The sequence below is a fragment of the Lycium barbarum genome, chromosome 10, assembly GCF_019175385.1.
Source record: "Lycium barbarum isolate Lr01 chromosome 10, ASM1917538v2, whole genome shotgun sequence".
Lineage (NCBI taxonomy): Eukaryota > Viridiplantae > Streptophyta > Magnoliopsida > Solanales > Solanaceae > Lycium > Lycium barbarum.
In genome coordinates, this window is record NC_083346.1 from 120,092,155 (window position 1) to 120,106,925 (window position 14,771).

The window sequence follows — 14,771 nt, forward strand, 5'->3', positions numbered from 1 at the left end:
TATGGATCGCCATCCCTTTTCCTACTCACGAAAACGCCAACGTGAACATGATAATTATCGAAAAGTTAAGAATCGGAAGGAGGCTGTTACGCTAATTGGAAAAGATGGAGAGAGGCGTGTCATCAACGTTCGTTGCGCCTGTGGGGATGATCTGAAAACAAGTGCCAGTGAAGATGGCTGCAACAACTACTGAGACACCAACCATCCAGGGTACAGAACCAGGAGAGACTCTGAAGAACTGGACTTGTACTCCGTCCCTGATTCGCCGGGAGCCTTGGTGGCATGAACATGTAGTGAACTTGTTTTCTTTTATTGATGCTTGAACCGTACCCAAAATTTTGTTTGTTTTGCTTCACCTTGTGGAAGCTTGAATTGCAAAACTATGAATGCATTTCGGATTTCCCTTAATCATTTATTTTCTACTTTACTTATCAAATCTGCCAACTCTACGATTGTGACATGAACGAATAGACAAATCCTGAAAGAGTAACAAAGAAACTAGGGGACAAGACAAGATTCCACTCGAGAAATTGAAATAGCCGATAGGTGACAACATAAGCCTAAAAGCTGGCAATTCAAGAAGAAATCAAAGTACGCCATTAGGTTAGACAACCTAGTTTGCAACATTTCCTTTAGTTACGAACTACGCTTGACCTGATTCCTCGGTGGATACGTAGGCAGCCCACATAGGGACTCGGTCATACTAGGTTAGAATTTTTGCCATTCACATGCGTACGAACTACGCTTGACCTGATTCCTCGGTGGATACGTAGGCAGCCCACATAGGGACTCGGTCATACTAGGTTAGAATTTTTGCCATTCACATGCGTACGAACTACGTTCTGACCTGATTCCCGAGGTGGGATACGTAGGCAACCCACATAGGGTTCAGTTGCTTTATAACAAAAATCCAAAATATTTTATGCGTCACGAACTACGTTCGGACCTGATTCCTTGGTGGATACGTAGGCAACCTATACAAGGTTCGGTCACAACATATCATAGGTTTAGTATACCCTCCAGAATCAAAACTGGGGCATATTTTGGAAGATTAGACCAGAGAAAAGTTGGACATCGACGCTATTGAGGCCACTAGACAAGAATAGTACACACAAACGACCTTTCAAAGTTCTCGGAAGTGTCGCAATCGAAAGTTAGCAGGAATATCTTACAACTTGTATACATATATTTTCATATATATCTTTCCTTACATACATACACTTACGTATATATTTTTCGAATGGAAGGCTTTCTTTCAAATTATTTCACTACTGTTCATCTACCGAGGCTTTAAACGGAGGCCGCAAGATCCAAACAAACAGGATGAATGGGGCGCCAACAAAGTCAAGCTTCGAGTCAACACGAATCAACTTTCCCCCTCCCAAACTGAGAATTTTTCTTTGAATGCAGGAACTTAAAATCGCGAGATCAACAATCAAGTCTACCAATCAGGGCCATTGTGGCCTCGCCTCAAAAGCCATGCAACTTTACTTTCAGCCTTATCTTTTAATTTATTCTTATCAATATAATTCTATAACTTTATACACCTGTTTTTTGAAGGTTGACGAGATTAAAGACGAATCAAGAAGGATTACGTGCCATCAATTCAGCCTGTCACGATACCGTCAAACTGCAAATTCTAGAGCTTCTTGTGTCATTCTTTTACGGGTTATCTGGCATTGAACATTGTTTTGGCTGCGAATCTGCATTAAGGACGAGATACAATGGCAAAAAGATTTGAGTCATTCAACACCGGTGTGGGGTTGGTGCAAGCGCAAAATGAAGATAGCGAGAAGAATGTAGTACAAAGAAGCGTGTTGGTCAATTTGGGAAATACCCTCAGCCTTCTTCCTAACACAAGTTCAGCTTCCAGCTCTACCCAAAACATTTCCTTCACTATTTCTCCTCACCCAGCTCCTACAAATATACCGCCAAGATACTCTATTAAACCAGAAGCTTTGCAAGTCACATTGATACCTAATGTCCAAAAGCCTGCACTTGCAGCGCCCTTCACAGAAAACCAGCAAAATCAGCTAGCGGTATACCCACACAAGAGATTGAGAAATGAAGCGAACGCAATCAATCAGAATGACTCGGATAGAGAGCTTCACAATTTGAGGAGAATTGTCGAAGAAGAGATGCGGGCAAGAAATGTCCAAAACTTAAGATATGAAAGTTTGTGCATGCTTCCAAATGTTGAGTTGCCGCCAGGATTCAAAGTGCCAAAATTCAACACCTTTAATGGCAGAGGAAATCCTATTACGCACTTGAAGGACTATTGTAGCAGATTAATGGGAATTGGACAAGATGAAGCCATAAGAATGAAATTGTTCATTCTGAGCCTATCAGGGTTGGCGTTAGATTGGTACACAGAACAAGACTTTCGCAAATGGTACACATGGGAGGACATGGCCCGCGACTTTGTAGAACATTTCAAATTTAACATCGGGGTTAGTCCAAATCTGTATGATATGCTTGAGATAGAAAGAATGCCACATGAGTCTTTTCAGGAATATGCCATCCGATGGAGATTGGAAGCTTCAAAAATACGTCCTCCGTTGCCTGAGAATGAGTTGATTTCAACTTTCATCCAAATACAAAAGGGCATATATTATGAAAAGTTGTTATGTGCGCGGTTGCGCGACTTTGCTGATCTAATTCAAATTGGAAAGCAAGTAGAAGCGGGCATTCGAGCAGGAAGAATTGTTGACAGTTCATCAGTACAAACAACTTTTCAAGTCGAGACATTCAACAATTTGCAAGGCAAAAACAGAGAAACCGACTCAGCTATCAGGTCTACACATCAGCCGCAATCACGACAGAACTATCAATGTTCGCGTGATCATATATACCTTCATCAACGAGGCATTCAATATCAACCCGATCCAGCACAGTCTAGCTTACGACGGTCAGAGCACGCAAAACTCCGCACTTTTACTCCTCTTGAAGAGTCGTTAACCAGCATATTTGAGAAAATGAAAGCCAAGGGACTCCTGAAGCCAAAGAAAGGATGGATCCCTAAAAGCCTACCGCCAGATTTTGATCGGTCCAAAAGTTGTGCTTACCACTCTAATATTCCAGGTCATGACACAGAAAACTGCCCGGCCCTTAAGCATAAGATCCAGAACATGATCGAAAAGGATAAGATAAGTGTGCAACAAAATAAATTGTGCGACAATGATGGCCCTTCAGTTGCAAATGCAATTATTGTTACCGGTGATCTGTCAAAATTGGCACCGAGACATTTGAAAAGGAAGCGTGGAACTAAGTAAGACGATTGAAAGGATCTACCGTCACTAGCGTTCTCCACCCACTTGCCTCATGATCAACTTTCCTTCTTGTAATTTTTGCTAAAGCTTGTTATGAACTACTTTCGACCTGATTCCTTCGGGATAAGTAGGCAGTCCATTCTCGGACACGGTCTTAATATAGTGAAAATTCCATCCTCCCCATAAAGCAACACTGGGGCAGCTTTGCAAATGGCCTATCATTATTCGACAAAAAAAACATGAATCGAAATCTCGAACAATATATCAGCGTCACCAGATTGTTGCAATGCCATCACCTCAAGAAATGCAGATTCAACGCCAAAGCTTTGGTGTTCAATGCAAGGCAACCATGTTATTTTACACTAACAAAATTTTCTTTGAGTAATGCAGGGACATATTTTAGCTATTCTTGAAGGACATCGCACAGTATCAAATCGGCAATTGCAAGATTCAGATACAACAAAGGGCAAAGTCAACTTGATACTAATTAATTTTGAAACTTACAAATTTCTTTGAGTGCAGGAACCTTTTAGCTGCAAATTTTGGCTGGGTAGAAAGTCCCCAAATCTTCGGCATTGCATCATGAATATTTGTTGCCGCAAATTACGCACTGCGTCGAGACACGTCTCACCGTATATGAATCAAGCATCGCAAAGGCTCTTCGCTCCGCACTAATTTTGGTAACCATAAATCAAACAGGTCATTTCGGGCTCATTCCGCCTTTATGCGTTGTATGGGTTGTGCACCGCCCTTTGAATTTTTCGCATAAGGCTGAGCACAGCCCCCTTGAAATGCCTGCATAAAGCATTTGCTCTGCACTAGCATTGCTTTATTATTTGCAAATGCCCCGCATCGCACCGTACCTGCATTACATTATCACTTTCAAATGCCCTGCAAAGGCACAACACCATTGTTCGCAAAAGCACCGCATTTTAGGCCCGTCCGCCTTTAATAGGACATTATAGGTCCGTCCACCTTTAATTGGATATTTAGGCTTGTCCGCCTTTAATTGGACATTATAGGCTCGTCCGCCTTTAATTGGACATTATAGGCTAGTCCGCCTTTAATAGGACATTTAGGCTCGTCCGCCTTTAATTGGACATTTTAGGCTAGTCCGCCTTTAATAGGACGTTTAAGGCTGAGCACCGCCTTTTATATGTTGCATGGGATGTGCGCCGCCCCTTTGAAATTTCTGCAAAGGCTAAGCGCCGCCTTCTATCTGTCGCATGGTCTTAGCACCGCCCTCTTGATGCTTTTGCATAAAGTCGAGCGCCGCTTTCCATCTCAATTTCATTCTGCTTTGTAACCTGAACTACGCTCGACCCGATTCCCTCAGTGGGATTCGTCGTCTGCGAAAAGCTCAATATCCTTCCGTGCCAGAAACTGGGACAAATTTTAAAGGCGTCATCGCAGCCCAACATCCTCCTGCGCCAAAACTGGGACAAATTTTTTAGGGCATCATCGCAAGCGATATCGAGAAAAATGAAGGAGTATATGGCCAACAGAGTCATCAGGCAAAAGGAAACTTTGGAAAAGGACGCTCTTCACAGTGCGTCACAGTCCCGGTTAGCCAAGACTCAGAAATAGGCGGAGTTTACAAGTCCAGACAAAGTTGGAAGCATAAAGCGTCGAGAACCAAATCTTCAGAGTCAACGCGAACCAAAGCGCTGCATATGCACTAAATACCCTATGAAAGCACTGCATCATTGCCCGCATTGCACCGCACTTGCATTGGCTTTATTATTTTCAAATGCCCCTGTGTATGCGCAGCCGCATCGCATCGCACCTGCATTACATTATCACCTTCAAATGCCCTGCAAAGACGCAACATCATTGTTCGCAAAAGCACCGACATTTTAGGCTCGTCCGCCTTTAATTGGGCATTTTAGGCTCGTCCGCCTTTAATTGGACATTTTAGGCTCGTCCGCCTTTAATTGGACATTTTAGGCTAGTCCGCCTTTAATTGGGCATTTTAGGCTCGTCCGCCTTTAATTGGACATTTTAGACTCGTCCGCCTTTAATTGGACATTTTAGGATCGTCCGCCTTTAATTGGACATTTTAGGCTAGTCCGCCTTTAATTGGACATTTTAGGCTCGTCCGCCTTTAATTGGACATTTTAGGCTCGTCCGCCTTTAATTGGACATTTAAGGCTGTGCACCGCCTTTCATATGATGCATGGGTTGTGCACCGCCCTCTGCATCGCTTCCATATATTGCCTGGGCCATGCACCGCCCTTTTAAATCTCTGCATAAGGCTGTGCACCGCCCTTTGCATCGTTTCATATATTGCTTGGGCCATGCACCGCCCTTTTAAATTTCTGCATAAAGTTGTGCACCGCCCTTTGCATCGCTTTCATATATTGCCTAGGCCATAAACCACCCTTTCAAACTTCCGCATAAGACTGAGCACCACCTTTAAATTTTATGCATAAAGCCGTACACCGCCCTTTGCATCGCTTTCATATATTGCTTGGGCCATGCACCGCCCTTTTAATTTTCTGCATAAAGCCGAGCACCGCCCTTGCATCTCTTTCGTATATCACGTGAGCCATGCACCGCCTTTCTAAATCTCCGCATAAAGACATTGCACCGCACCTGCCTTGTTTTATTATTATTTTGTTGATGCCCTACATATGCTCGCAGCAGCATTGCACCGCGCTTGCATCGCTGTATTTCAATATTTATTCTTATTGACTATTTTTATCTAGTTTTTAGTTTCGCAGGAGCTTTTAGCGCAACGTGGAACTATTTCTTCGGCAGCGAACTGGGGCAATACGTCGGGAAGGACAAGCAAACTTCTCGACAAGGGTCAAAGATCTACCTCGAACACTCGGCTTCAAATTCAAATTTCCCGTTCACATTCCAGCACAATCAATTTTCAGGGTTCTATCACAATACCCAGTGTCATCATAATTCGACACTGGGACAATATGTTTTTGCGAAGATCGCATCAAATCGTGAGTCGCCAGTCATAGGTGTCATAGTCTTCCCAGAACTACACACGGCCTGATTCTCGTGCAACCCGAGATATGTAGGCGATTCAGAGACCAGAGTTCGGCCGTAATTTTCTTTACCCTTAGTCCTTCATAATCCTCTAGCCGGGACAAAATAGGCTACTAAGTCAACGTCTTTGCCCGAAAATTCTTTCATCATTATCAGGCAAAGAGGGACAAGTTGTTGACACCCAATTTTGTCCCGCCTCTCCTCCGAAATACATATTTGCGCTTCTAATATTTAAAAAAAAAAAAAAAAAAAAAAAAAAAAAAAAAATAATAATATATATATTATGTTTACTATAGTTATTAGTCCCTATCAATAACGGCGTTTCATTATTCTGTTACAACTATTATTATTATCATTATTATTATTATTATTAATAATAACTATTATTATTATTATTACTAATTTGTCATTAATTATTATTATTCTTGTTATTTCCATTATCATTATTATTATTATTGTTAATTACTAATCACTATTATCAGCGTTATTTTTTTGTTATTAATTATTATTCATCATTACCATCGTTATTTTATTATTAATTATTATCATTGATTTTATCAACAATTGTTATTTATTATCATTATCGTCATTATTATTATTATTATTATTATTGTTAGTATTTTTATTATTAATTATTGTCATTATTCCTATTGTTATTTTGTTATTAATTATCAATATTTGTTATCTACTATTATTATTATATCTATTATTATTTTCACCATTATCATTATTGTTATCATTATTAGCAGTATTACTACCGCTATTTATTTACTGCTATTATTTAGTGTTATTGAAACTTGCATTTCCCGGCATTTTATCAACTTTCGCGTACACATCGCATTTATTTCGCACATTTAAAATGATAAATTTATTTATTGTTTAAAACATTATTGCACGGTCATTGCAACATCATATAACTTTATTATCCGGGTCTTTTACAATTACACATTTTTTCGTACCAGGTGATATTCTGGCACCCTTGGTACATCGTTAATTAAAATAAGACTTTTATTCAAATTTAGAAGCCAAACTATTTCTGGCATTCAGTCCGTATTTTTGACTTACCGGACCCCAAACCAAAGTCCGATTAACTCCTAATATTTTTTGGACTAGACCATGTTTTTATCTCAATTTTTAAAACCAGTACATGTTTTAATTCACTAGTCCATCCTTTTAGAACCCAGTCTAAAATTGACCCGGTCCACAAATGGACCGGGTCCGACATATGTTCATCAAAATAAGGGAAACCCTTAGGGTTTCCCATTTTTTTTTCCGCCTCCGCCTCTTCTTCTTCCTTTTCCTCTGTCTCTTTTCTCCTCCCACAAAACCCTTGCCGCCGCTCCTCCCACTTCCTCTTTTCCCTCCTCCTTCTCCGCTCCCCACTCACCCTGTTCCCCACTTAAACTTGTCCCCCTCCACTCCTCCTTCCCTCTTTCTTGAGAACGAAAACACAGGAAAAAAAAAACCTATAAAAACAAGGAAGAACACGAACAAGAGAGGGGGGGGGAGGAGATCGGAAAACGGGAAAGGAGGGAAATCAAAACCCCCTTACAAAACAAGTTTTATTTTTTCATTTGGAATCTTCTGAAAATCGGAGAAAAAATACAACAAGACGAACACAAAGAACACGAACAGAAACGGACCAACAATCTTCGGAAAAAGAAACCAAAATCTCCAGTGGTCAAAACCCTTTGAAAAATCAGAAATAGGAAAAATCAGATCGGAAAAAGGAGGAAAAGTTTCTAAAACATCGAACTTGCAATTTGTTGTGACGGTTCGAAATACCGAATCAAGAAATATACTCAAACAACTTCTTTTATCTGTTTTCGTTGTTGTTGTAAATTCGAGCTTCGGAAGTTCGGATTTGGCAGTTCGAGGGTAGATTTGAAGTCCTCGCACCCACTTCGCTGCACCCGAAGAAGGTAATAACTTCCCCTTTAGATCATTTTTTTATTTCAGTCAGGTCTTTATATGTGTCTGTCTATTTTGAGCAATACGATTAGTTTGCTCATTTCGCTTAAGGATTAACTTTAGTTTTCGTATTTACTGCATGTTTGGTGTGTTTCAGTTGCTAGTGTAACATTATTAATAGCTTGTCCTTACAAGTCTGTCGTCAAATGGAAATGGGATTCAATTTGTGTATGTTAGTTTAATACCCATGGTATGATTGGTACAGTCTAACCTTGGTGTAGCGATAACATTAGTTTATGGCAATCTGTCAAATGCACCGTTAGTTCATTTATGTTCAAATGTCAGTATGTATAACTCCACAAGCTTGTTAATCCTGCGTCAAATAAGTATCCATGTTAAATAATTGCCTTATTTGGTTTAGTCGGAGTCCATTAACATGTATGTTAATCTTAACAGTCCTTATTATGTATATTGAGGTTGTATTAACTATTAAAGAAGTCAAGTTGGGATTTTAGATGTATATAGAGGATATTGAATCAAAATGCTTGATTAACTTTTAAAATGGATCATGTCATGGCTTTTGTGCTTTTGTTACCTTCTAGCTAAATGGGAGTCCGGGTAAGCTGGGAGTTAAGCTTGGGGTCATCTTGACCTATGATGTCTAAATAATGAATTAGTTCCCAATGATATGCAGTTTGACCTTATTGAACTTGAGTTTTAATTTCCTTTTAAAAGTTTCTTAATATGTTTAAAGAAAGAACTGCTCGTGTGTCTTTTTTTTTGTAAAGTTGATACTCTCGTGTATGTTTTAAGTTCCTTTGTGTTTCAGTTTAAAGTTATTCATAATTAAAATCCCAGTAAATACATTGTGGAAAAATGTTTTCTCCAGTTCTGATCATTTTCATATTACTATCACTTAACTTGCTAGCAGCATACTTTGCTTAATATATCATGAGCTCTTGAGTGGTAAATGTGGAATTTGTGAGCATACCTAATTTAAAAATGGTAAATTGCAGTAATTACAGTGAGTCTGACCTGTTTTTGCTCCCTTTCAAGTTCTGAATTATAGAAACCCCTTGGAAATTTCCCTTGCTAAAAAATATTGATAGCCTGTTTGCCTTCTTTGAAATGGCGTGGTTCATTGGTTCGTTCATGCATAATTCCTCTTTCGTTTGTTCATATACCTATGAGTCGCATAGTGTGTGTTAGTGAATTATCTTATTTGGTTGGAGAATGCTTAAAGATATCATGGACTGTCGAATAATAGTATGTGTGTCCGAATGAGCTATACATGCTTGCTTTAGGACCTTGGTCTGTCTGTTCAACCTATGGTTGATTCATATGTCTTGTTGTTGTCTCTGCCCTGTCTCTCTCTATATGTATGTATATATATATATATATATATATATATATATATATATATATATATATATATATATATATATATATATATATATATATATATATGAGGCCTTATGCTGACTTACTGGTTTGCCTAGTGTTTGGCATGGCCATGAGATGACACTGTTCTATGTACCTTGGATACTACGGAATGAAGTACTCGCATCTTGTTCTAAAGTAATAAACACTATGCTTTAAGAACTGAAAAAACGATGCCCAATCTATTACAATATCATATTGGAATTAATCCTTAGGTTAGACAACAATGTTTATTAACCTTAAAGATAGCTGAGGATGAAGAGTTTGGGTTAAGTGTTGCTATTTGTTTTGCTCCTTCATGATAATCTGGATTTGCAACCATGAGAATGTGTCAAATTTGAACCCTGGAATCTTTAAAACTGTCAATTGTTTTGCTTAAGTAAGTTTAAGTTAGAGTCATAAAAAGTGCGAAATGGAGGATAAAGACATGAATTACATATGTAGACATATAGCATGAGTATTATCGGCCAATCTGTTTCTGCCTAATGTTTTCTGCTCATTTGTGAAGAAGTGTTGATAGATATACAGGATAGGTGGGTTCACATACACTTAAGAATATATGGGGAGAATATAGTTTGCTTGTCCGAATAAATCGTCTCTGTGGTTTCCTTTCTTGAGATATAGACAATAGGGACATGTTCATTTCTGATTGCATTTCGCTATTTGCTGGTTTGTTTCTATGCTGGTATACAGGGAACATACATGGTATATACGCAACCTACTGATTTACTTTGAGTTTACCCTTTGTCTGTTTGACCTGTATTCCTTGATTATATACTAATCCTTTTCTGTTTCATTTTATGCATGACCACCGCATACGAGTCCCTCGGACTCGCTCTTCTCCCGAATTCGGTGTTGGGCTAAAAGCCCAACGCAATCTGTTGTCTCTGTCGAAGCCCAGCAGCAGCCCTTTGAATGCAGCATTTTTGACCAAAACGTGGGCTGAGCCCACTCCCACCAGCAGCATAATCAGCAGCCCAAAACGGGCTGAGCCCATTTATTTACATTTCTTGCGCCTCTATTTTACTTTATTGTATTCAACTTATATTGTTTTGACTAACACTTTATTTTATTTCGTCTCTTAGCTTAGATGAACCTTAGAGAATTTAGAGGGGTTTTAGTTTTAATAATGGGTAGTTAATTTAAGAAAACTAATAATTAGTTCTGTAAGCTTCATCGCCTTCCTTTTTATTAAAGTTATTTATAGTACCCATAATATATACTTTTTTTTAGAATGATTGATTTTCAATAGCATAAATTCATATTTTTAAAGTTAAAGGAGTCATACTTTATTCTTATTATCTTGAAAATTTCAAAACGCCGCTAACACGCAAATAAGAGCTAAAGAATAAAATGCCACTTCCTTTATGCAAAATTGCTATGTCTACTACAAATCTTATTTCAAATAACATTATTGTATTTCTATTCGAGCATTAACAATAATTACAAGCATTTCTTAAATAGCATTATGATATTCTTTTTTTTTCTTTTTTTCGAAACCTCGGTAACATTCATGAGTTCTATTTCAAATAGTATTTTAGAATCTTCTTTTACGCAAATTATCATATTTTCTATAAGTCTTCACTTTAGATAGCGTTATTATGTTTAAAAGGCTTAATAATGGTTGAGATCTTATTTTAGAATATCATTTAAAGCATTCATTTATGCAAATTATCCTTATTTGAAGATAACATTGCTATTTTCATTCAAGGTTTTAACAACCTCTATAAAACTCATTTTTTAAGCGTCTCCTTTATGCAAATTACAATATTTATTTTTATTTTTCTACGAGATAGTTTAGACGGCATTATTATATTTCCTTTAAAACCTTAATAAACTGTACAAGCTATTTTCTTAAAATTCAAGCACTATATTTAATCTTAATTAATTAACCTAAGTTTAGTCGGATAACCGTGAGTTAACGGATTCTAAAGGATGCCTAACTCCTTCCCTTTAGGATAATATAGAACCCTTACCTAGAATCATACTGTTTAGCAGACTATTAACAGAGGTTTAGATTTAACTTTATCTTAGTTAATAATTAGGTGTCCTAATTCACCGTAAAAATCAATTAGGTGGCGACTCTTTAAAACAAGCAAGAAGAGGAATCTCCAATATGTTGTACTCCGCTTCAACCCGGGTTAAAATGGGGTGCGACAATGTTTACACACATATTGCTGTCCTGTATGCTGCAATGATTTTCGACTATACTTGTTTAATTTCTTTTCTTACTGCTTGTTCAATAACTGTTAAGTAGTTATAGGCAGTCCTGATTAATTTAAAATCACTAAATCATTACTCCAATTGATAAATGTCTTGTGAAATATTGAAGTGCTCTCCCCTGCCATTTTGAAATCCTGTAGCTTTCAGCTAGCTTTAATTAGTGTCATCTCTGTCTGGAACCTATGATTTTGAATAGGTTTTACTTTCACAAACTAATCTCAGGCATGCTAATTCTGTGTTTGCTACTACTTATGTTCTGTAATTATATATTTCATTTGACTCCTTTAAATAGTATGAATATGGAAAAGGATCATATCCTTTACTAACCTGTAAGCAACTAGTTAATATCATATAAATCTCAAATGGTTAGCCTGTGATTTTTCCTGTCTACCTACCTATTGGGGTGTTTCTCATTATGTACTCTTGCTTTGCAATGTGCAAGATGTTTGATTATGTATATTTATGCATATTATTAATATAGTTTCACTGAAGCACATTAATGAGGAGGGTAGTTAAATCATATTAAGGAGTTTGAATGCTTCAATTTTCAATTTCCAGTAATTCACTTGGCTCAATGCATTATTAAAAAAAAATGATACTCAGTGCTTGGCTCGGTTGGTTGTGAAGTATACAGATTGTAAAAATGTTTAGTTTCTTCCTTAGTTTTATTTTAGTTTGTGATGAAATCCATTGAAGTTTGATCATGGCAACTGAGTATCTAAAATGATCAGTCCTAAAATATGAACTGCAATGTATTGGCAGACCCCTGCTACTTACCCCTTCCCTCTTTGCTATTATGCTACTGCTGTATGATATACATGGGTTATACACAGTGTATACACCATCTGTTTGAAGGTACATCTTACGTGTTTGATATTCTTCATTTGATCATATTCTAATCCTCTTTCTTTCCATTTTTATGCATGACCGCCTCGCACGAGTCCGAGGGACTCGATTTCATCCGCTTTCGGCGTTGGGCTAAAAGCCCAATACAGCTTTCCTCTTGTGTCATCCCACCTGCAGCAAAGTAAAAAAATAGATTCTGGGCCAAGCCCAACTCCCATATCAGCAGCAATCCGAATGGGCTGAGCCCATTTAGCCTTATTTATGATTTTGTTTTATATATATATATATATATATATTTTTTTAAAACTTGTATATTATTTGACTAACACTCCTCATATTTTGTTTTCTCTTAGCTTAGGTGATCTATTGGAAATTAGTATGGATAATCTAGTAATGGGTAGTTAGCTTAAAAAAGACTAATAATCAATCCTACGAGTTTATTCTCTCCTCTATGTCAAAATTACTTATAATGTCTAATATTATTTCATTGAGAATAACGGACTTGCGAAAAGCACGACTATATATATTTCGAGTCAAGAGGAACATTATTTCATTCTTATTATTTTAGGGATTTCAAAATGTTGCTAATAGTACAAGTACAAAATTCAAGTATAAAGAGTTCTTCGTGTTCGAATCAATCATCAGATCTTAGCGAAACACGATTAATAAGTAACAATGAAAGTAAAGGGAACTTTCATTAGCTATTTTCGTATTTTTTTACTCTTTAAAATCAATCAATATTCCGGCATTTCAATTACTCATTAGACATCGCACAAACTCACATTTGTTTCTACTTATATACTGTATGCATCTTATTTAAAAATAGTATTATTATTATTATTAATCTTTGCAACATTTATAAGTTTATTTCTTTTTTAAAAAGGCATTTCAGATTTTATTTTTTCCATGCGAACCACATTTTTACAAATCTTTCTAAAAATAGCATTTTATTTAATGTCTTAGTCGTATCATAAGTTTTAAATAGCAGTCGAAGCCTCATTTTCATGCAAATTATCATATTTTCTATCGGTCTCGTTCTAAATAACATATCTTATCTAAAGCCTTAGCAACCTTTATAAATATTATTCTAAATAAAATTATTACTTTTTTCTTAAACTTTAGCAACATTTCTTAAACCCTTTTTCTTTCCTCAAAATTTAAAGCACCTTATATTTAACCTTAATTAATTAACCCAAGTTGGTCGGATAACCGTAAGTTAACGGATTCTAAAGGATGCCTAACCCCTTCCCTTTAGGATAATATAGAGCCCTTACCTAGAATCACACTGGTTAAGCAGACTATTAATTGAGGTTTAGTTTAACTTTCCCTTAGTTAACATCTAGGTGTCCTAATTCACCGTTAAATTAATTAGGTGGCGACTCCTCAAACAAAATAAATGGGAATCACCAATACGTCGTACCTTCAAATCTGAACTCGGGTTAAAAGGGGGTGTGACATGGTGGTCTATTGGTCTAATAGCAATCATTTCTTTTATCGGTTACATTTATAACTTAATAAGTAGAGAAATAAATAGGAACTGTTTTCTAGAAGATCCCAGCTTTGGCATTTTGGTGGTTTTCCTTTTCTTTTCTCGATTTTGTATACTTTCCAGGTAAAGCGGTGTAATAGGCCCTAACTTATTCTGTTTTACTGTTTCTCCTTGTAGTCTTTCAAAACAGACTGCTGCCTTACAAACAGTGATGCACATGTGGCTGGCGGCTCGGAAGATGGCTATATTTACTTCTGGGATCTGATTGATGCGTCAGTTGTGTCCAGCTTCCGAGCGCATGATTTAGTGGTAAAGTATTTATGCATCTAGCAGACTAGCTACACAATATGATCAATAACCAGGAGGATCCCCAATAGCTATTTAATCCCAAACCTGATTAGTTAGGAAATACCAATTTAATCTCCTGATTTGGGTTTATTCTATTCTTTTGCGCTATTTACTTCTGTTACACCAGATAGCCTTCTATCTCACCTTCATCGTAATCATGCACTTCTAGTAAAATTTGTAGAGCCCATTAGAAGATTACTGTTTCTTTAGATAATTCAAATCACAGTATAATATTGCCTGAG